The 21081-nt window shown below is 41.0% G+C and overlaps 1 protein-coding gene across 3 annotated transcripts in view; it reads left to right on the forward strand.

Moving 5' to 3' along the window:
- Nucleotides 1-21081, forward strand: part of ZFAND3 (zinc finger AN1-type containing 3) — a 243369-nt gene that overhangs the window by 35945 nt on the left and 186343 nt on the right. Inside the window, exon 1 of one of the 3 annotated variants that reach the window (XM_073338550.2) lies at nt 4904-5356. The exons of the other annotated variants lie outside the window; for them this stretch is intronic. The gene's annotated coding sequence lies outside the window, so the exon portion shown is untranslated. Of the gene's footprint in view, nt 1-4903; nt 5357-21081 lie in introns of those variants that run through there. 3 annotated transcript variants of the gene reach the window in all.

Here is a 21081-nt window from a genome sequence, read left to right on the forward strand (position 1 = left end):
GTGAAGTTGATATGAAGTTAATTAGTGAAATACTAACAATATTTAACTTTTTTTTGCTTTTCCTGTCTGCACTTAACCCATCCACCCCACCCAAAAGATTTTAACAGCCAATGAGAGAATTAAGTAATAACATTACTTTGGCTCCTCTTATTTCAGATGTACAGGTACCAAGTACCTATTCTTGTCAGTACAACTTTTGTGGTGGGAGAAACAGAGAGTTACCCTGCTTGCCTGCCTCTTGAAAATAGCTTCTTGAGAATGGCTGGATATTATGCATTCCTTCTGAATACTCGCTCTCAGACAATATTTTCCTGGTATGAAAATGGCTCAAGAACATAATAAGCTGTCGACACTATGGGGTGTTAAATGATTACCGGAAGACGCTTCCTGTCTGAAGTAATTGTATCCTAGGCAACATAACTCTGGAAACCAAAGGCTGAGATGTGTTAACTCAGTATACAGTTATTACAGTGTGTTCCCTTCCTATACTGAAATGCCTAATTGTCTCAGATATATTTAACTAGGCTAAACTAATTTTTCCACTGGAAGCAAAGTTGAAAATGTTGGAGCAGCATAAACAGCTGGATCAAATGAGAAGCTGAGACAGCTGTTCTTCATGGGCACATGGCTGGTGAGTTAAAGGGAAGCAACAAATTAGAATATAGTGATTTGCTTGAGGTGTGGTTTCTGAATGCTACCAGAGAGTTGAGTCATTAATTCTCCAGCATCATATGCTCTGGCTGACTCCATTCTATACCAGTATAATTTGCACGAAGCTCACATGTGAGTACTCAAATTGAAGATGCATAAAGCTGTTGAGCTCTGCAGCTACCGAAATAGCCATTGCATGCCTAATTTTAACCATTGGTCAGAAAATCCCATTCAGCGAGATTGAATGAGATAGGAGAGCCAATGATTCTTTCCCTGGAAGAGCTTCAGAGAAGGCAAGCCTGGTGGCCTAAGGCATACTAATGGTCTTGCATAAAGGAGAGTGAAGAACAGAGGGTCCTAAGGAGCTGGGAGGTGCAGAAGGCCTCATGTGCACCTAGGAAGATGGTTGTTTCAGTAGTAGAGGAAGCCCTACAAAGAGGTTTGGAGAGGGTAGAAATGTTACAGTGGGGTTAGGGAACAAAGTAAATCAGTATCTCTGTCCCCTGGTGAGTAAGTTTTGAAAGTTTTTTTTCAAGCCCCACTTGTAATGTGTATTTGCTTGAGTCCTCTTGTTCGGTAGAAATCATGGAACAAATTTTGCTCTAATACGTCCACACTCCTGTAGCACTTTTTAGGACTCTCCCCTGTTTAGCTTATTAATGCAGTGGCAGAAGTCTGTTTTGATATTCAGGAGACCATTCTTCAATTTCCTTTCCTGGTCTCTTGTTTTCTGGGTTGGCAAGCTATGGGAATGTTGTAGTCTATTGCTTTTATAGCTGAAGAGTGATGCAGCTAGATGATAAAGGAATGGCGATGATGGAATCCAAAGGAAGTGGCACTCAGTCTCCTTGCCCCAAAAGAGCACTGACCGTGGCGTTTGTTCATTTTTATTTATAGGCTTCTCTATAGCACTTATCACTGTAATATCAGAGTTTGAAAAAGATAGATTAGTGTATTTTCATGAAAAGAAAAGGAGGACTTGTGGCACCTTAGAGACTAACCAATTTATTTGAGCATGAGCTTTCGTGAGCTACAGCTCACTTCATCGGATGCATCTCTAAGTTAGTCTCTAAGGTGCCACAAGTACTCCTTTTCTTTTTGCGAATACAGACTAACATGGCTGTTACTCTGAAACCTGTATTTTCATGATGTTCCCTGAAGTAGGGAACTGTAATCTCCATTTTACAGGTGGGGAGATGAGCCCTAGAGAGGGGTGGTGACTTGCCCCATGTCACACAGGAAGAGCTAGGATTAGAACCCAGATCTCTTCAGTTCCATTCCAGTGCTATGTCCCAAAACTATTTTTTTCTCTTGTTTCAGAGTAGCAGCCGTGTTAGTCTGTATTCGCAAAAAGAAAAGGAGTACTAGTGGCACCTTAGAGACTAACCCATTTATCTGAGCATGAGCTTTCCTGAGCTACAGGTGCCACAAGTACTCCTTTTCTTTTTTCTCTTGTGTGAATCCTGCAATGTGAGTTAACGAAAGCATCTTAGATCCTTTTAAAGTTAGTCTGATTCTTCCATTCCTGGCTGTTTAGAACCAATCTATGCTGCAGAAACAGCGTTTTCTTGCCAGTGTGGAGAGAGAACATGGTGCTAGGGCTGCATTAGCGAATGGTGTTTTAGCTTGTATCATAAACACACTGTTCGAGATCTAGAATAAAAGGGTTATCTAATCCTGTATCTTTTGACCATGCTGTAAGAGAAAACATAAGATACCCCTAACCATGGCTATGTGCTTAGTATGGTTCCTTTTTGTAATATAGGTAAGCCCTTGGAACATTCTTATTTAGCCTCATGAAAGGGCTAAAGTAGCAGTTTGATTGGACAGTGAATTTTGACGCATGGCTGTTCGCAACTGGCTTAATACATCTGCCACAGGGGTCAAAACTCATGTGCTCTGTGATATTTCTCTTCTTTCCATGTGACCCAATGCCCAATTTCATTCTTGACTTCTTGAAATTAGAGACCTGGAGTTAAACTATGCAGAATTTACGATTGCTGCATTTTATATATATGATCAATATATTTTTTCCAAGCTAACAGAAGATCTGAGAGAACCTTAACTATAGCTGATATAACCAGCACCCATTGTGTCATCTTATTTGGCAAATAATCTGTAATAGCAGTGATACTATTATATTGCTGTGGTATATTAGTCATTTAGGGACATCCTGAGCTGATGTAAATTGTCACAGCTCCTTTGACTTCAGTTGAACTACATTTTTCACAAGTAGAGCATCTGGTTCATTGTGACTACTAATGTACTAGGCCCCTCACTCCTGTGCCAAAGAATTAAGATCATCTGAAGATACATGTTTAGCCTAAATAGTGAAGTATTTTAATTATTTTAATTTGTGCAGTAAGAGTGTGGCATGGTAAAAAAATTTTTTTTTTTACTTTTTGCTTTTTTCATGTAGCTTTAGGTATAAATGTTGCTTCTAGACTTCAAAACAGTGACAGTCCTGAGGTATGGGGCTAACTTTCTAGTACTATCTGCTCATAAAATTTGTTTGTCTCAGAAAAGTGTGTTTTTATTTGACATATATTGGAAATCACATGAAATGAAATCATAGCTTTCCCTGTGCTTAAAAAAAGAAAGAAAAAAAAAGCCTTATCAGCTCTGATGCACCAACAAATAGCTTTTAGTTAATTGGAAATAAACTTTGTAACCATAGAAGATTTCGACTTAACAATGTGAATTCTTAAGAACACAGAAAGACAAAAGTCCATTGTCTTAAAATGGTAACAGTTGACAAGTATGCCATTTCAGTGCATAGTGAATATAGATTCTTGTTTCATTTGTTCCTAGCAATAGAGGCTGCTCATTGGAAAGAATTGGTATTTAACAAGTTGAACTAAGGCGTTTACAGCTTTTTTTTTATTCATTAGGATAAAATGTGTTAATGAGTTACTTTGGTATTGCCTCCTGTTTTAGTAGTTCTAATAAGGGACTTGAATTCTGTAAGGAGGTGACCTATTACTTCTACATCAATGGGACAAATTTTGGATTTTTTTTTTTTTTTGGTATGGAGGATATAAATTAGATTTTTCTTATGGGAGAAATCCATGTGTAACTGATTTAAAAAACAAAACAAAACACCACAGAGGTGCCTTGTACAGACCTTTTTCTTTCTCTTAAGAGCAGTTGTAAGTGCTGCTTTATAATAGACTAACCTAGAAATTGTTGCCTATAACTTGTCATTGCTCATATTTCTGACTGTACTAATGATGCTCATTGTTTTCGTGTCAGACTTCTACATGCATGCACCTTCTGAATTTTCTTCATGGACAATCTGCCTAACTCTAGGCTTAGATTAATTTATTGTTTTGCAGAACACTTCCTGTTCATTAATATCTGTCTGGCTTGTGACTTTTATTTTTTTGTTTCCTCTTTCTCATGGGGTCATGAAAGATTTGGGTCTGTGTTGTTTGTTACCTGAGCTGTTTATGTGGTGTGTGCTAAATTTTACTTTAGATTATTTCATCCCCGCTGAAACTTGCCAACTTGAATGTTTTTGACTTTTATTTACTTAACACATAAACATTGTTGTGATTGTCGTAATGTTTTATAGTATACCTAATTTCTGTTATGATTTAGAAGTTGCTGTGTTCTTCAGAATGAAGTAAAAATAATTGCTATTTAATTATAACATCACAGTAGTGACCCTGAAGTTAAGATAAAGAGGAGGCGTTCTTTTGACACCCCTCCTTAGCTGCTAACTTCCAAACTTCCTTTGTTAGTCCAAAGGTGAATTTGTTTATGCTATAGTCAATTAGGCAGTCACTAGAAGCCCAGTTCTGTAATTTCTAGAGTGGTTGCTGAAGTTGAAACATGTTTGACTAACTCTGATGCAAAGTGTTAGTAGCAATTGTATCCCAATTAAAGAGAACAGTGTACGTAAAAAAAAAAAAAAAAAAATCAGTTTAGCCAAAGACAAGTGTAGCAGAGTATTTTAGTGGAGTTGGTGATTGTATAGACACTATCCTTCTCCCCATTTGAGCGTTCCTGAGCATTGTTTTTTTTATAACAATCACTTGGGTCCACGGGTCTCTTTTGAAGTTATTTCTAACTCCTTATGCCCAGATACTCAGCGGTGGTGTTCACATGGATTGTGGTCTCTCTGTAGGAGAAGCAACTCTGGCAATGAGACTTTGCTTGTTTAGTGCAGAAGGGATCCACGTCTCAACAGCATTCTGTTCCCTGAACTTTACTTCTCTCACATGTCTGCATAGTGTACACATGTGGCCTGAAAGTGCCCTTTTGGCAAGCTGTGGAAATCTAAAAGCCTGTGCCAACTAACAGTGAAATGTGCCACCTCCATTGATATCCTTAAGTAAAAAAATTGATTTTAGTATAACAGGCTGTACATAGTAGCTGGTACAGTGTTAACCAGGAATTCCAGATAGTTTACATATCCCTTATTATACCCTTTCCCCTTAAATGTCAGAAGAGTTGAAGTGCTATATTTCTCTTGTACAATGAGTGCATCACAAAGCTGGCTGCAGAGAATTAAAGACTTATCCAATAGCTCCCAAGTAATGATAGCACTAGATATAAAATTGACATATGAGTCAAAATCATTGTTCTAGTAGTTAAAGAAGTTTTAAAGAGATGTGTTAGCATAAAATTAACACTTTGTTCATTACTTGTACATTTCAGAAAGAAGAAGCTAATAAGATGTAATTGGAAACACCTGATCAGGGTACTGCCTTTGCTTTTCAAGCAGCTTTACCTTGTAAGCATAGTATTCAAAGACAGAAATGTTTAAATAACCTCAATGGTGTCACTGAGCAAGAAAAATAAGGAAATTAAAAGTTGAGGCTGCCATTCTGTCCTTGATTCACCTGGGTATGGCTAGGTCATAGAGATCAGTATGAGATATGTATGTGATACAATACTACAGAGTGAACTCTGGGTTCATTCTTGACTTTTTGCTTTTGTTTGGGCCACCCTTTCACTATTTTGTAAATGTTCTCATTTGTTGTTGAAGCTGCATCAGTTTGTGGGGAGTCTGTTTATTTTTAGGAAACTATATTGAACGGGATGTATCAGAATATAAAAGCTCCTTTTGACTGAGAGACTTGTAATTATTATTCATATTTAACCTACATTCAAAGGGGGAAGTTCCCTGAAGCATAAACAACTTGCATGGCATCTGTTCCTCATTCTGAAGTTATAACCTTTACAAAATGCTGAATATGCCTATAAATATCTAAAATTTTCTCCATGTTTACTTTGTTCATTGAAAATGTATTTTCTTCAATATTCATGTTACAGATAAAGATTTGTTTCCTCTGAGTCTTTTCCTGTAATTTTTAGTGACCTTATATCTTCACCTGTATTAGTCTCTCAGTTCTGCTGCATGTTACAACATACATTAAAAGAATCATAAGGCCATGTCTTGGTGCACAGGGAATTCAGCATTTAAAGTTGAGATTGAACTTTTGTTATATTTCTCCCCTTTTCAGTTAATTGTGGCTTTCTTAGCTTCTTTGTGAATTCCACACTTGACTTTGGTCTAGAAATTAATTTTTTTTGCAAGATTCTGTAAAATCTGTGTAGTTACCTGGCTTCTGCATGTGAGAAATTCCCCATATATTATCAGAAATTTTGCAAACAACTCAGTGATGACTGTACCAGTTTTCTTCAAACATGACTTGCTTTGTAGATCTGAATGAGATTATTTGGGGAAGGGAGTACATGGATAAGGTAGTTATTTGCAAGTCCCTTATCACCTTATCTGAGTACCTGGTCTAAGGAACAAGGTAATTGGATATTGTAAAATCTCAGAGAGATGGTTGTGTCTCCATGGAGGCCACATGTAGGTGCAACAGCAGTATGTAAAAATTTATGCTCTAGAGGAATAAGTGGAAGGTGAGTAGGCCAGAACTTGAGTTTTATTCCCACCTTTGCCAGTAAGAGCCATTCATATTCTGTACATACGTAGCGCGTGCACACACTTTTGCTTCTTTTGAGCCTGGAGGGAAGTGAAGTATACAGGTTATACATTAAAAGATTGCAAGTGATTTAAGGAGAGTGAATGTTTGACCGTAGCATTTTCTGCGGGGAAGCTGACTTCAAAAAGAAAATGCAAAATAGCAATGTGGACCATTTAGACTGCTGGAAGAGGATGACTTGGTCTGCTTGGTAGTTGTTACTTTCTTTGGAAATACAGAGAGAGCTGTCTCAGCCTTTCATCCTCAATTTAGATACATTGAGCTCTATGAAGTTCAGGCAAGACCTTAACTGAAATTCTGTCAGCTGTGTATAGGTGTCAGGGCCAATGATGCATTCTCTAAGAGTAGGGGGTTGTTCTGCTGTCTGTGTACATTTCCTCTTTCTGCTGTTGTGCAGTGTCCTGTTGGCTGGCTGGCTGCTGGGCTTTGCCACAGAGGCTGGTGCACTTCATTGCTTCTGAACATGTAAAATTTATGTAGTGCTTCAGTATGAAAGATGCAATATAAATGCAAAAGAATACTACAATATACACAATTAGTACATGCTAAATCAGAATGGCTGCATTTTGGGGACATATCAGCGTGCTTTTTGAGTAGGAGAGACTGGCAAGAGGCCATCACAAAAGCATTTTCTGTCTTACTCCCCATTCCATTCAAAATCCAGTTCAGTGTTCTAGTCCAGATGATTAAAGCCTTTACTCAGGCCCTTGTCTGTTAACTCAAACATTTTGCTTCTACAACCTACCAAAACTCTCCTGCATTAGTAAGGAACACTAACATGGTTGGTGTCCCGAATTCCAGGAGTCAGAGACAGAACATTCATAGTAGAGAGCTCCAATCTTGATCAACACAAGCCCAATCACTTCTAGAGCACAAGGTGAGACAGAATTTCTTTCAGGTCTTCCTATCCAGGGGAGGGCTAAAGAACCATCTTGTAGACCTCATCTGTGCTAGAGAAATCATCAAAAAGTCCCTCTGGTATTTAATGCCATTTCAGCTGAATGAGATTTATCGTTTGTAGGAGCCCAAGTGTAGGCAGCTCCCCTGACTACTTGCTACAGATTCCGCAGCAGTGTTGAAAAGGGGTTGGCAGCTAGTTTTCTTTTCTAGAATGGATCTCACTACGCTGCTAACATCAGTTCATCTGAACTAAAGTTACACCAATGTGATATCTTGTATTAATTTATCTAGTGTAGAAAGGGCCATGAAGAAAGTGAGGAAAAAGGGAAGGAAAGCATGAAGGTGGGAATGTCCTAAGTAAAGAATAACTAACCAAGCATTAGATATCTTTATGGAACATTTTATTTCAATTTGTGTTCTATGCCTAGTTACTATGATTAGGCACTTTAGAAATCTATCTTGGTATTTATAGGAAACTGATTTGTTGGGGGGTCAGGAGTGGTTTGTTAGGAATGGCAGCTGGAGGTGCCTTTCAAAACAGAAAGAGATGGCTCCTGCCTGCCCCAATTATACCGAGTTACTTAATTAGCACAATTAAGGCAGAATTAGCGTACATTTTATTATGGGGATGGATTTAGCTATTGCCAACTAAAGTGGTAAAACAGGAGTTAAATTTTAAGTGCTGAGTTTTTTTTAAAAAAATCTAAATATCTAAAGTGATTAAAAATTAAGGGATACATATCCTGCCGAGCAATGGTAAAGGGTGTCTGGATGCTTAGGAGACATTAAATTAGATAGTTCACGATTATGGAATTTGCAAGCTTCATTGGTAATCCTTTCTCCTTCAAAAATGCAAAGAATATACCATGCAAAAAAACCCTCTTGAATACAATGTCAAAGCAGTGAAGTCAAGTAATCATATCATGAAAAAAGAAAAGGAGTACTTGTGGCACCTTAGAGACTAACCAATTTATTTGAGCATGAGCTTTCGTGAGCTACAGCTCACTTCATCGGATGCATACCGTGGAAACTGCAGCAGACTTTATATACACACAGAGAATATGAAACAATACCTCCTCCCACCCCACTGTCCTGCTGGTAATAGCTTATCTAAAGTGATCATCAAGTTGGGCCATTTCCAGCACAAATCCAGGTTTTCTCACCCTCCACCCCCCCACCCAAATTCACTCTCCTGCTGGTGATAGCCCATCCAAAGTGACAACTCTCTACACAATGTGCATGATAATCAAGTTGGGCCATTTCCTGCACAAATCCAGGTTCTCTCACCCCCTCACCCCCCTCCCAAAAACCACACACACAAACTCACTATCCTGCTGGTAATAGCTCATCCAAAGTGACCACTCTCCCTACAATGTGCATGATAATCAAGGTGGGCCATTTCCAGCTCAAATCCAGGTTTTCTCACCCCCCCACCCCCATACACACACAAACTCACTCTCCTGCTGGTAATAGCTCATCCAAACTGACCACTCTCAAAGTTTAAATCCAAGTTAAACCAGAACATCTGGGGGGGGGGGGTAGGAAAAAACAAGGGGAAATATGCTACCTTGCATAATGAAAGACAGTTAAATATGAAAGGTCAACCTTAAATTTGTCTGTCTGGGTTTGTACATTTAACATTGTCCCACATTATAGTATCATAGTGACAAATTTCAATTAGGCTTTCTTATATAAGTATATAGTATCCACATTTTTCAGGCTTGATTTCTTTTTCTCTTCTCTACAAAGCAGGCAATGTTGAAAGCAAATGGGTCGAATACTTTGTACAAGTAAATGTTTGAAGTCTGCAAGTTAAGTCTCTCACTTAGGGTTTGCCTTCTCTGCAGTGTTAGCCTCTAGCCCAACTCACATCTACACAAATAAATCTTTAGCTTGAGTTAAGTGTTACTTTAAGCTTGAACTGGCTGGCTCATCAGGGTGTATGAGTTGAAGCTTGAATGCTGCTGATGCTTGAACTAGTGATGCAGTGGGGATCCAGCTACAGCTCAAGTTAACACAACTTATTAGCTGTTAATCTACTCACTCTGTGGGCTTGTCTACACTTACTGGGGGGGGTTTCGACAAACGGCGATGGATGCATCAGCGGTTAAATTGACCGCCGATCGTTCTCCCCCGTCGACTCCTGTAATCCACCTGAACAAGAAGCACAAGGGGAGTCTATAGGAGAGCATCTCCTGTCGACATTGTGTAGTGTGGACCCTGCGGTAAGTAGATCTAAGTATCTCGACTTCTGCTACATTATTTAGATCGATCTCCCCCTGTAGTCTAGACAAGGCCTGTGTTGCTAAATCACTGTGAAGTGTTTCCGCAATGTGACCACTCTCACTTGAGTTAGCCTAGCTCAAACGTAGTATTTGGAAGGTATGTCTACATAGCGACTGGGTGGGTGTTTCCCAGCACATATAGGCAGTCGTGCCATCGGTGCCTGAGCTAGTATGCCGAAAATAACAGTGTGGCCTCAGTGGCATGGGCTCCTCTAGGATTGTACTTGGATGGCTAGCCCAAGATGCTGCCCATACTGCCTCAGCCAGACTGCTATTTTTTAGAGCACTAGCTCAGGCAGAGCTCTCATGTGTCTGTCTAACCACTCTGAGATGCCCCCTCCTAGTTGCTGTATAGACAAATCCAGAATGTAATAACTTGAGCTATCTTGCAGTACAGACAAGACCTCAGACTTTTTTAGGTCTACTCTAAACTTAGTGATTTAGAGCATTCACTATCTCAGTCTTTAGGCGGTATTCAAGTTTAAACATTCATAACTTTAGACGATTGAACTCACTTTCCTCAAACATGAATACGAGACGTGGAAACATGCGGTGTGTACTATAACTTACTGTAAGGTTGTGGTTTCCCGATATGACTGGGGCTCTACACATGTTTCATAGAAACTAGAATTTCTTACTCTAGTCGGTGCTTGTGGTGCCACCTATAGTTAAGCTTGCCTCAGCACTTCCCATTATATTATCCTGTTTTCAGTTGCTTATAACTTGGCCAAATTTAAACTGTTAAAGTTGAAATCTTCAAGTCCAGGTGTCTCCTTAAGGCTGAACTCTTTTTATGGAAGGCATCAGCAGATGTTTCCAAGAACAAGATTAGGGAAAAATGCATTTTTGCATCTTTTTACAACCATGTCTTTGAGAAACTTTATCACCACAATGGCTTGCAGGGACTTGAAATTGGGGGTGGCCTTTGTTTCAGAGAGATACCTTTTTACCTTCTTATGAAGGGACAGCTACCTCCTCATCACCCCTTTATGCTCCATGTGGGTCTGTAGGCCCCTGCATCGATTTCCCCTTCACATGTTTCCAGGAATAATTTAGCAAAGCTTCAAGTATCAGGGGGTAGCCGTGTTACCCTGTATCCACAAAAACAACAAGGAGTCCAGTGGCATCTTAAAGACTAACAGATTTATTTGGGCATAAGCTTTCGTGGATAAAAAACAACTTCTTCAGATACATGGAGTGAAAATTACAGATGCAGGCTTTATTATACTGACACAGGAAGAGAAGGGAATTACCTCACAAGTGAAGAACCAGTGTTGACAGGGCCAATTCGATCAGGGTGGATGTAGTCCACTCCCAATAATAGATGAGGAGGTGTCAATTCCAGGAGAGGCAAAGCTGCTTTTGTAATAACCCAGCCACTCCCAGTCCCTATTCAGGCCCAAATTAATGGTGTTAAATTTGCAAATGAATTTTAGTTCTGCTGCTTCTCTTTGAAGTCTGTTTCTCAAGTTTATTTTGTTCAAGTACAGCTACTTTCAAATCTGTTATAGAATGTCCAGGAAGATTGAAGTGTTCTCCTACTGGCTTTTGTATGTTACCATTCCTGATATCCGATTTGTGTCCATTTATTCTACGTAGGGACTGTCCGGTTTGGCCAATGTACATGGCAGAGGGGCTGCTGGCACATGATGGCATATATCACATTAGTAGACGTGCAAGTGAATGAGCTTCTGATGGTGTGGCTGATGTGGTTGGGTCCTCTGATGGTGTTGCTAGAGTAGATATGGGGACAGAGTAGGCCATGGGGTTTGCTACAGGGATTGGTTCCTGGGTTAGTGTTTCTGTGGTGTGGTGTGGTGTGTAGTTGGTGAGTATTTGCTTCAGGTTGGGGGCTGTCTGTAAGCAAGGATTGGCCTGCCTCCCAAGGTTTGTGAGAGCGAGGGATCATTTCCCAGGATAAGTTGTAGATCATTGATGACGTGCTGGAGAGGTTTTAGCTGAGGTGATGGCCAGTGGTGTTCAGTTTTCCTTGTTGGGCCTGTCCTATAGTAGGTGATTTCTGGGTACCCATCTTAGGGCTTGGCTGTAGACAGTGCGGATCGTGTGATGTGTCCTGGATGGAAGCTGGAGGAATGTAGGTAAGTTCTGGTTCTCCACTTTAGAGGTAACTCCCTTCTCTTCATTTGTCAGTATAATAATGCCTGCATCTGTAATTTTCACTCCATGCATCTGAAGAAGTGGTTTTTTACCCACAAAAGATTATGCCCAAATAAATCTGTTAGTCTTTAAGGTGCCACCGGACTCCTTGTTACCAAGGCTTATGTCTAATAACAAACCCCTTTCCTGGGGGCTGGTTTATTAAAACAAACCCATTGTAAAGCCTCTTCCTACTCACCCCCAGTCTCCAGCTGGGCTCAGCTCCTCTTACTTGAGGTCTCTCAGGTTCCAAGCCTCTCTACTTAGTACAGTTATCAGCCCTTCCCAAGCTCTATGGAATCAATCTGTTCCCTTGAGGTCGGGAGGTTGCAAAGACCCACTTCTTGGGCCTGTGTCTGCTAGACTGTCTGGTCACTCCTCCAGCAGTTTCCCCAGCTCCTTTCTTCTTGAGTCTTTTCAGTAGCTCTCCTCTTACTTCAGCCTCAGTGCATCCATTTCCCTTAAAGGTCAAGGTTCCTTCCCTGCCCAGTTGGGTGGCAGGTAATCAGTCATGGGTGCACTGGAACACTTGCTCCCTCTTAAAGGGCTCAGTCACCCGTGACACTTCCCTATGAAAAAAACAGTCGCGTTTGGGTAATTTATAAGACTTTCAAAAATCTCAATTCACATGTGCTCAGTAGAAACTTGTTATAGATTAGCAGCTAAATCCCCCAAAGTTGTCTGCACTGGGCATGCTCTATCCCCCCACAACTCCTTCATGGACTGGATTGGACTCGGTGTGTACCTTCCCCACAGTGACTGGATATGCTCCAACCGAGAGCTGAGCAGGACTTTCCATGCAGTTGCTGCTGCTGGCTTTTGGAGGCCTCTGTAGCACTGGAACTGAGCAGGGTTTGAAAGGTGTGCAGACATGGGGCCGTACATTGAATAATGAGGATAAAACCAGATTTGAATAACTTATTGTTCAGTGAACATGTACCGAGTTTCTAATGTGCTGGCGGATGGTCCCCCTGGCTCTGCCCCAAGCCCCCCCCTCCCCCACTCTACTTCTTCCCCAAGGCCCCACCCCTGCCCTGTCTCTTCCCGCCCCCACTCTGCCCCCGCCCTGCCTCTTTCCATCCTGTTCAGCCCCCTCTCCTGAGCATGCCCAGCTCTTGCTCCTCTACCCTCCCCCCCAGTGCCTCCTGCAGGTCATGGAACAGCTGATTGTGGCAGGTGGGAGGTGTGGGGCAGAGGGGGAGATGCTGATAAGGGGGCTGCAGGTGGGTGCTAAGCACCCACCATTTTTTTCTGTGGGTGCTCCAGGGCTGGAGCACCCACAGAGTCAGTACCTATGGTGAACACCATTTCTGCTGTGGGCTGAATGAAAGACTGTATTATAATGCATACCTGTATTATAATGCAAAGGGGCCAAATTAAGGCAGCTTTCACAGAGCTCTTCTTCAGTAGACTGTTTTTAAAGCATGAGCACAACGGTAAAGTTTAAATTTGAGCTTTCATCATTAACTATATTATTTCCTGACGTGTGCTTCATTTCTTAACCTTACCACTGTATTAATGTTATCGGTTTCAGTTTGGAATTTCTATTGCAGTTCACTCCACTTTTTAATTTAGCAGACAACAGTTTGAACTGCTTATTTGAAACCCTTTACCATTGACATCCTCACTATTCAATACACTGTTCCCAAATTTTACTCTTACTTTATAAGGAAAGTTAAATGGTTCTGTTAAGAAAGTTGTATACAATTTTATACAGAGTATCCAAGGGGTTGATTAAGGGTCTAATTAACAAAATCTATTTATCCTCCTCCCTATACAAGGTGAGGTGTTACTGTGCTGTGGATGACACTGATGAAAAGCAATATAAAGAAAAACTAAAATACAGGGTTATATCAATTTTCTTTAACACTAAATCTACTGGCCTACTCGGATAAACATATACAAACATGGGTTACAGTATTGCTTTTACTCTCTGCAAAGATTCAGCTCAGCAGATTCTTCAGCGGAATTATAAACCTTTGAAAATTGCTGTATAATGGAAATGTTGACAGACTATTAGCTACCGTGGTACAAATGCATTGCTCTAACATACATCAGGTTGTCTCAGGTTGCTGAATATATTAAACAATATGTCCATTACATATGCAGTAAGGAGGCTTGTGTATAGTCTTTGTTGCATGTCTTGCCATTCATTAATTATTAAAGTATTTCTCAGACATATGACCTCTGACATGCTGGATGGGTATCATTCAGTGAGCTAAGATGTTTAGGTTGTAGCGATCCTGCTGTATAATTGCCATTCTGGAAAAGACCCAGGAAGCATTTAATCACCATTCCAATTACAGTGTCGTTGAAGCAGATCAGAGTTTTTTTTACTGCCAATTCATTGCAACTTCTAAGTTGTAAAAGAACTTGTGTGCTTCATTTCTTAACCTTACCACTGTATTAATGTTACCAGTTTCAGTTTGGAATTTCTGTTGCAGTTCACTCCACTTTTTAATTTAGCATACAACAGTTTGAACTACTCATTTGGAACCCTTCACACGGCATGCGGGAATGTATCAGGACTTATGTACACGGCACAGCAAAGCACACTAGTGGGATGATTTGTAGAGAGCACTAACGTGCTGCACTCCAACCTGCCCTGCATAGATCCTCCTGGCACGCTCTAAAAGATATCTACTATACATTAAACAGTCTGAACTGTTTGAACTTTGAAGTGCACCAGCAAGGTCTGCATGGGACAGTTGGAATACAGCTTGTTAGCGTGCTCTACAAATCACACCCCTCTAGTGTGCTTTGCTGCCTGCATAGACAAGCCCTTAGTCCCAATAAAAATGCAGATTCTGGGATTTTCCAATTGTTCTGAAATCGTATCTAGTGTTCAAATGTATATCAAGTTAACTATAATACACACACGCACCCTGTCTTCAAATAGAAGATTTGAACCAGTATTTAGGAAAATCTGACTCTACTCAGGTGTTGAAGGAGTGCATTGAGCATAGAAAAATTCTTATGCTTTTTAAGAATGGAGAGGTGCACCTGTCCTGTCCTGCCAGTGGTGTAAGTGCTTACAAAGTAGTATGGGGTGGGCAGACTATGGCCCGTGGGCTGCGTCCAGCCCATCAGACCTTTTAATCTGGCCCTCATGCTCCATTGCTCCAATCCACCCACCTGGCACTCCCGCTGCGGAGTGGGGTTGGGGGCTTTCTCTGCTCCAGCGCTTCTGTCGGGGAGCAGGGTTGGGGGCTCCTGTGTATTCAGGACCTGCGTGACAGGCGTGAGGGCACTCATGTTACTCCAGCTGCACAACCTGAACGTGCCTCACGCACCATCAGAGCCTGGAATGTGCAAGCCCACGTGCCTGCTGTTTGTTGGCTTACGTGACTCTGATGTTTTAGTAGTGTTAATTTTCCATTGTTGAGGATAAAACAAAGAGTAGTTGGCCAGGGAGTGCTCAGTGGTGGTTTTCATGTGGGAGGAGATTTCTGAGAGCAGGGCACTGGTGAATCTCAATGAGTTCCAATGACTGGAAGCTGACGCCCAACAAATCCAGACTAGAGAGAGAGGGCATGGAAAGGGGGTAAGTTTGATTTAATTATTGTAATACATTGTTATGATATATTTATAACAGTAAATAAGGTTTTATGTTTATTTCCACTAAAATGAATCTTCATTAAATAAAGTTTATTTGAATATCTCTGAACTGTTAATTTCGTGAGCATTCATGGCCTGCCATACAATTTCCCCACCCAGATGTAGCCCTCAGACTAAAAAGTTGCCCACTCCTGCAGTAGTAGCACTAGGTCAGCTGTTACTGGAGAAAGGTTAAGAAATTTTCTAGCACAGAGAAGGTTTGGGGAGCTGAGTTTCTTACATTGCTTATTAGCAGTGGGGAGGAGTAATCTGGTATTAGTTTTTCTGTATGTGTTTAGCTTCCTTTCACCACCCCTTTATTTTTTAAACAGATTTTCAGTCCACCGTGAAACATGATTTCATGGCAAAACCATTAGTTTCTCTGAGCTACAACTGACACTGCTTTTCAGAAAATAGATTTCATTGGAAAAACGGAAGGTGTTTGGATATTAAATAGATTTCTGTATATCCCTCCTCAGTTTCTTTCTAATGCTCAGAATTGACCATTTACATATTCTTGAGGTTCTAGATTGTCTTCAGTCTTTTAGATTTAAGTTACTATACTTACGCACAATACATCTAGCTGAGGATTTGCAGTTAGGATTTTAGTCATGCTCGCTGGTGTAAAGAAGTGGGATTACATATTGTGTCTGTAATTTATTGCAAAAACACTGGCAGGTACTGAGTGGGGTTTTGTGCCTTGAGTTGTACCGCACTTTATGATAATGCTTAACCACACTGCTAGTAATAAATAGAATACTTAGTGGAATAGTGAATAGAATCCAGTAAACTGCTTTGAAATGTTGTTGTTGGAGTGGATGAGCTCAGATCTTAATACAGTTTCAGTAAGGGTAAGTAGAAAAGTGCAATCAGTGGTAACAGAATTTAAAGAACTCTTCATACTGCTGTATGTCATTCAGATTGCCAGTAAGTTATAATACCAATCATAGGTGCTGACGCCGTGGGTGCTCTGGGGCTGGAGTACCCATGGGGCAGCTCTCCACCCCACACCAGCTCACCTCTTCCTCTGCTCCACCTCCTCCCCTCAGTGTCCTGCTGGGTCCTGCTTCTCCCCCTTCCTCCCAGCAGTTGCTCCGCGAGCCTGGGCGGGAGGGGGGAGGAGGGGGAATGCGGCGCGCTTGGGGGAGGAGGTGGGGCCGGGGCAGGGATTTGGGAAGGGATCCAATAAGGGCAGGGAGGGGCGGAGTTGGGGCAGGGCTGCAAGCACCCACTGGCGCCGTCAAAAGTTGGCACCTGTGATACCAATATATATTTGAGATTTCAAGTATGTTAATTTTCACAATTATAGTTCCCCTCTGCACAGCCTTCATTTTCCATTATGATCCTTGGCCATAAAAAACCCAACAACAAAACTCTAGTTTAGGCTGGAGGTTGGTTTATGAGGCTTTAGCCTATAAAAGCCTTTTTTTTTTTTTTTTGCCTTTTTTTAAAAATCTGTTGGGGGGGGGTAATAAATGTTGGTTAGTGAGTTAAGATTTTAAAATGCAGTGTGTGTGTGTAACGTCATGTGTTCACATATGTGCTTCTAAATCCTTAAAATGGCTGCTTCATCTACTGGGGAAATTTGCAGGCATTAGCAGGGAAAGTGAAAGACGGGGTTGCCAGCCCTCCAGGAGTGTGTAAATATCACTGTAATTGTAGTTTTGCTTGAGGGCAGACTTGTAAATTTCTTCCTCTATCAAAGTCCCTATGTTGCTGCTGGTACTTTCTCCTCTATCTGTTTAAAGGAATATTGTGTTCTCTACTACCTGAACTTTCCTTTAGCCAGTGAGACCCACAGAAATGTTACATCTGATCATTCTCTGTCCTTGGGGATTTTCCAGCTGCCTTGAAGTATCCTCTGCCTCTAATTTTCTATGTCATGCCACTTGACCTGGGTAGCTTGTTTCACTTTATAGTTCCTGAATCCACAGGGTAACTTTACATCAGTTAAATGGTTTCTTTTCTGACACTGTACCTTCCAATTGGTTTTAACTTCACAAGAAGAAAAGGAGTACTTGTGGCACCTTAGAGACTAACCAGTTTATTTGAGCATAAGCTTTATTTGAGCTGTAGCTCACGAAAGCTTATGCTCAAATAAATATGTTAGTCTCTAACGTGCTACAAGTACTCCTTTTCTTTTTGCTAATACAGACTAACACGGCTGCTACTCGGAAACCTTTTAACTTCATAGTCTCTTTAAGCCAATACCATTAGTTTGATTTGATTTATTCATATTTGTGGATATCTGAATACTAACTTAATTTACAACCTACCCTTGTAAATAATTTATCTATAGAAATCCATTGTTTAACAGACACAAGTATGCAATTCTCCATTAACTATCACTAAGTGTGAGATTGACTCTTGTGATGCCAATATGAGGTTAGAAACCTACCAGCAATTAAACGCACAGTCCCAGATTCCCCTACAGGATCAGTCCTCTAACGTACATGACCTATTGTGCCATATTTATAAAGCTTGACTTCAAAAGTCAGGCTATGTCTACGCTACCTCAGTAAGTCGACCTACGCTATGCAACTCCAGCTATGTTATTCACATACCTGGAGTCGACATATCTTAGGTCAAGTTACTGCAGGGTCTACACCTCTGCGGGTTGACGGGAGAAAATCTCCAGTTGACTTATCTTACTCTTATCATTGAGGGTAGAGTATAGGAGTCAACTGGAGAATGATCTACAGTCAATTTGGCAGGTCTTTACTAGACCCGCTAAATCGACCGCCAGTGGATCGATCTCAGACCGTCTATCCCCGCTGTAGTGTAGACCTGACCTCAGGTTCTCTCCCCCCTCCCCCCCATTCTTTATATATACAAGCAGTCTTTAACTCAAAGTTTCTGATAGAGGCTTATGGATTCAACGTTTTTTTTTTTATTTAAATGTTTTAAGAGATTATAATAAGCTTAGTCCTTAACATATTTTGTACTCAATTCAGATTTAATTTTAAACAGGTTTATTTGTAAAAAGAAAAACCATAGTATAATTTAAATAAAATTAAGAAATCCTTGATTTTTTTTAATCTATCCTGCATGAGATTCCCCATTTCTGTATTGACTTGGAGTTCTAGAACCATGGTACCTACCTCACCTTTACAAAAATAATTCAGCTGAACTTTATGAACAGTAGTGGCTTGCTTTTTCTGGAGATATATTAAGAATTTTTCAGTTTCAGCCTTATCTTCCAGTGTTTTGGGGAGATGGGTTAGCTATTAATAATTTACAGTGAAATATACAATGGAAACCTTTAGTCAGTTTTACTTTGTTAAAAATCATAACTTCATATTGCACTGCATAGAAACAGTATGAGACTTCTGTGGCATTACATACCTGATCTTGCTGGAAGTGGGTATAACTATGTGTAACTGGTATACATATACATGTTTAGTACTGGGGTATCCAGGTATACCAATGTGTAGCATTTAGTAGAGGTTTTTTGTTACACACCACTAAAATTTAAAAAAACCCACAGCTATGTATTTTGCTTTCAAAATATTGATTCTGTGACATCTATGCTGTGGCCTTAGTTGAACTGTTGTCTGACTCAAGATTACTCTGTTCTTCTGACTTCCACTCCTGTGCTCTAACCAAAAGAAAGCACTGCTTTCTATTTAGTTGTTTTGTTGTGAGCTCGGTCCTGCTTCCAGTGGAGTGGGTGGCTAGACTTCTGTTGACTTCAGGAGCAACAGGATTGGCCCCGTGTTATAAATGCCCGCCCTCCCATCCCTTCCCCATTTGCCACTGTTATCCACAGGCTGGTAGTGGTGTCCATTTCCCTAGTTAAGACCCAGATTCAGCAAAGCATTAACAACGTACTTAAGTACACTGAATTCTGAAGTGACCTTTTGTGACGAAAGGCTTGTCTACACTTAAATGCTACAGTTTAGACACTACCTACATCATTGGGGTGGATTAGGGTTGCCATCTTGGTAATATTTAAAAGCTGGACACTCCAGCAGGAGTACCAGAACCTCCCCTAACCTGTCTCGTCCCCCTGAGGCCCTGCCCACATCCACTCGTCTTCCCCCCCACTTCCTTGTCGCTTGCTGCTTTTCCCCTTCCACCCTCCCCACTCTCGCCAAGGTCAGGAGGGACTTCCCTGCAGGGCTGGGGCTGGGAGCTGCAGCCTCCCGACACAGGTAGGATGTTGCTCCAGCTGAGGTAGGGGCTGGCGTGGGTGATGACCTAGCACCTCCCGGCCTCCCCCGCCCGCAGTAACCAGACTTTGGGTGTCATGTCAGTAGATCTGACCGGATACTGTCAGGTCTCCTTTTCGACCAGACTTGCTGATCGAAAACCAGGCACCAGGGCCGCCCTAGGAGGGATTCTCCTGTTGGCCTAGGTTATCCACCTCCCTGAGAGGCAGTAGCTAGGTCAGCAGAAGAATTCTTCTGTCAACATAGCACTGTCTACACTTGGGGTTAGGTCAGCTTAACTATGTTGCTTGGGGGTGTGGATTTTTCACACTCCGGAGCAATGGAGTTGGGTCGACCTAACTTTTTAGTGTAGATCAGGCCTAAGTGTGAATTCAGTGGAACTTAAGTGCTTTGTTGAATTGGGTTTTAAACACTATTGCCCCCCCATCCGAAGATCTTCCATGTTATTTTAAAGAAAAATGATGGATTGACTGGAGTCAGAGTCTGGTGGATTTTGGTAGGATGATCTGTTTTTGCAGTGAGTACTATGCAGGATACAGCTTTGTAAGAAAATTGTTAAGTTTCTCATCAGCTTGTGTTAATGTATCCAAAATAAACAGGCCTTTTTAGGATTTTGCTTTATCTTTTATTTCTTGCATTGGCAGTTTCATTCCTCTGATCTTCTGGCTGAATGCAACTTCAATTTCTAGAGTGTTGCTTTGATTCTAAATCTCTTTGCTATCCCGCTGATTCTGGTTCTTTCTGCTTTGTTTTTTCAGTTGCCTTGCTGCATAGCACTGAACTGAAATTTAGTAATGGAGACTGGATCCAGAATGTACAACCTGCTTGACTTGTTCTCTATTCTTTTATTTTTTTGTGGGCTTAAAAAAAAGGATGTGCCAAATATGTAGTAGCACATCTCCTTTCTTCAGTGTAGTTTGACCACTGTGATCTTTCCTTCTTATGTGAACGAGAAACTGAAAGATTCTGTACAGTGACCTGAAGTTATTCAGCCAGTAAGATGAATATATGGGGACTGTTTCATAGCACCACTTGTTCAGAACATCCAGCTCCTGTGCTGTGAAAGTGTGTCCTTTTTTTTCGTTAACATTGCAATATATTTCCTTCCCTCTCCATGCTTTTTCTTAAAAAAAAAATCCTATGAAGAGTAGACTTTGGATTGATAATTAGCAGGTGAGGCAGGTTGGTTATGCCTCTGAAAGCCTTCTTTCTCATTGCCAGCTCTGAAGTGATCAGTATGAACCACCCCTACGCTGCCTTGTTTTCTCTTGACTGCCATTTGGGGTTTGGTGGTTTTGCAGAGACGCTCCTGCCTGGCATATTGAGTCAGTCTAGAATGTTTCAGAGTAACAGACGTGT

Source organism: Lepidochelys kempii, chromosome 3 (genome assembly GCF_965140285.1).
Source record: "Lepidochelys kempii isolate rLepKem1 chromosome 3, rLepKem1.hap1, whole genome shotgun sequence".
Classification (NCBI taxonomy): Eukaryota; Metazoa; Chordata; order Testudines; family Cheloniidae; genus Lepidochelys; species Lepidochelys kempii.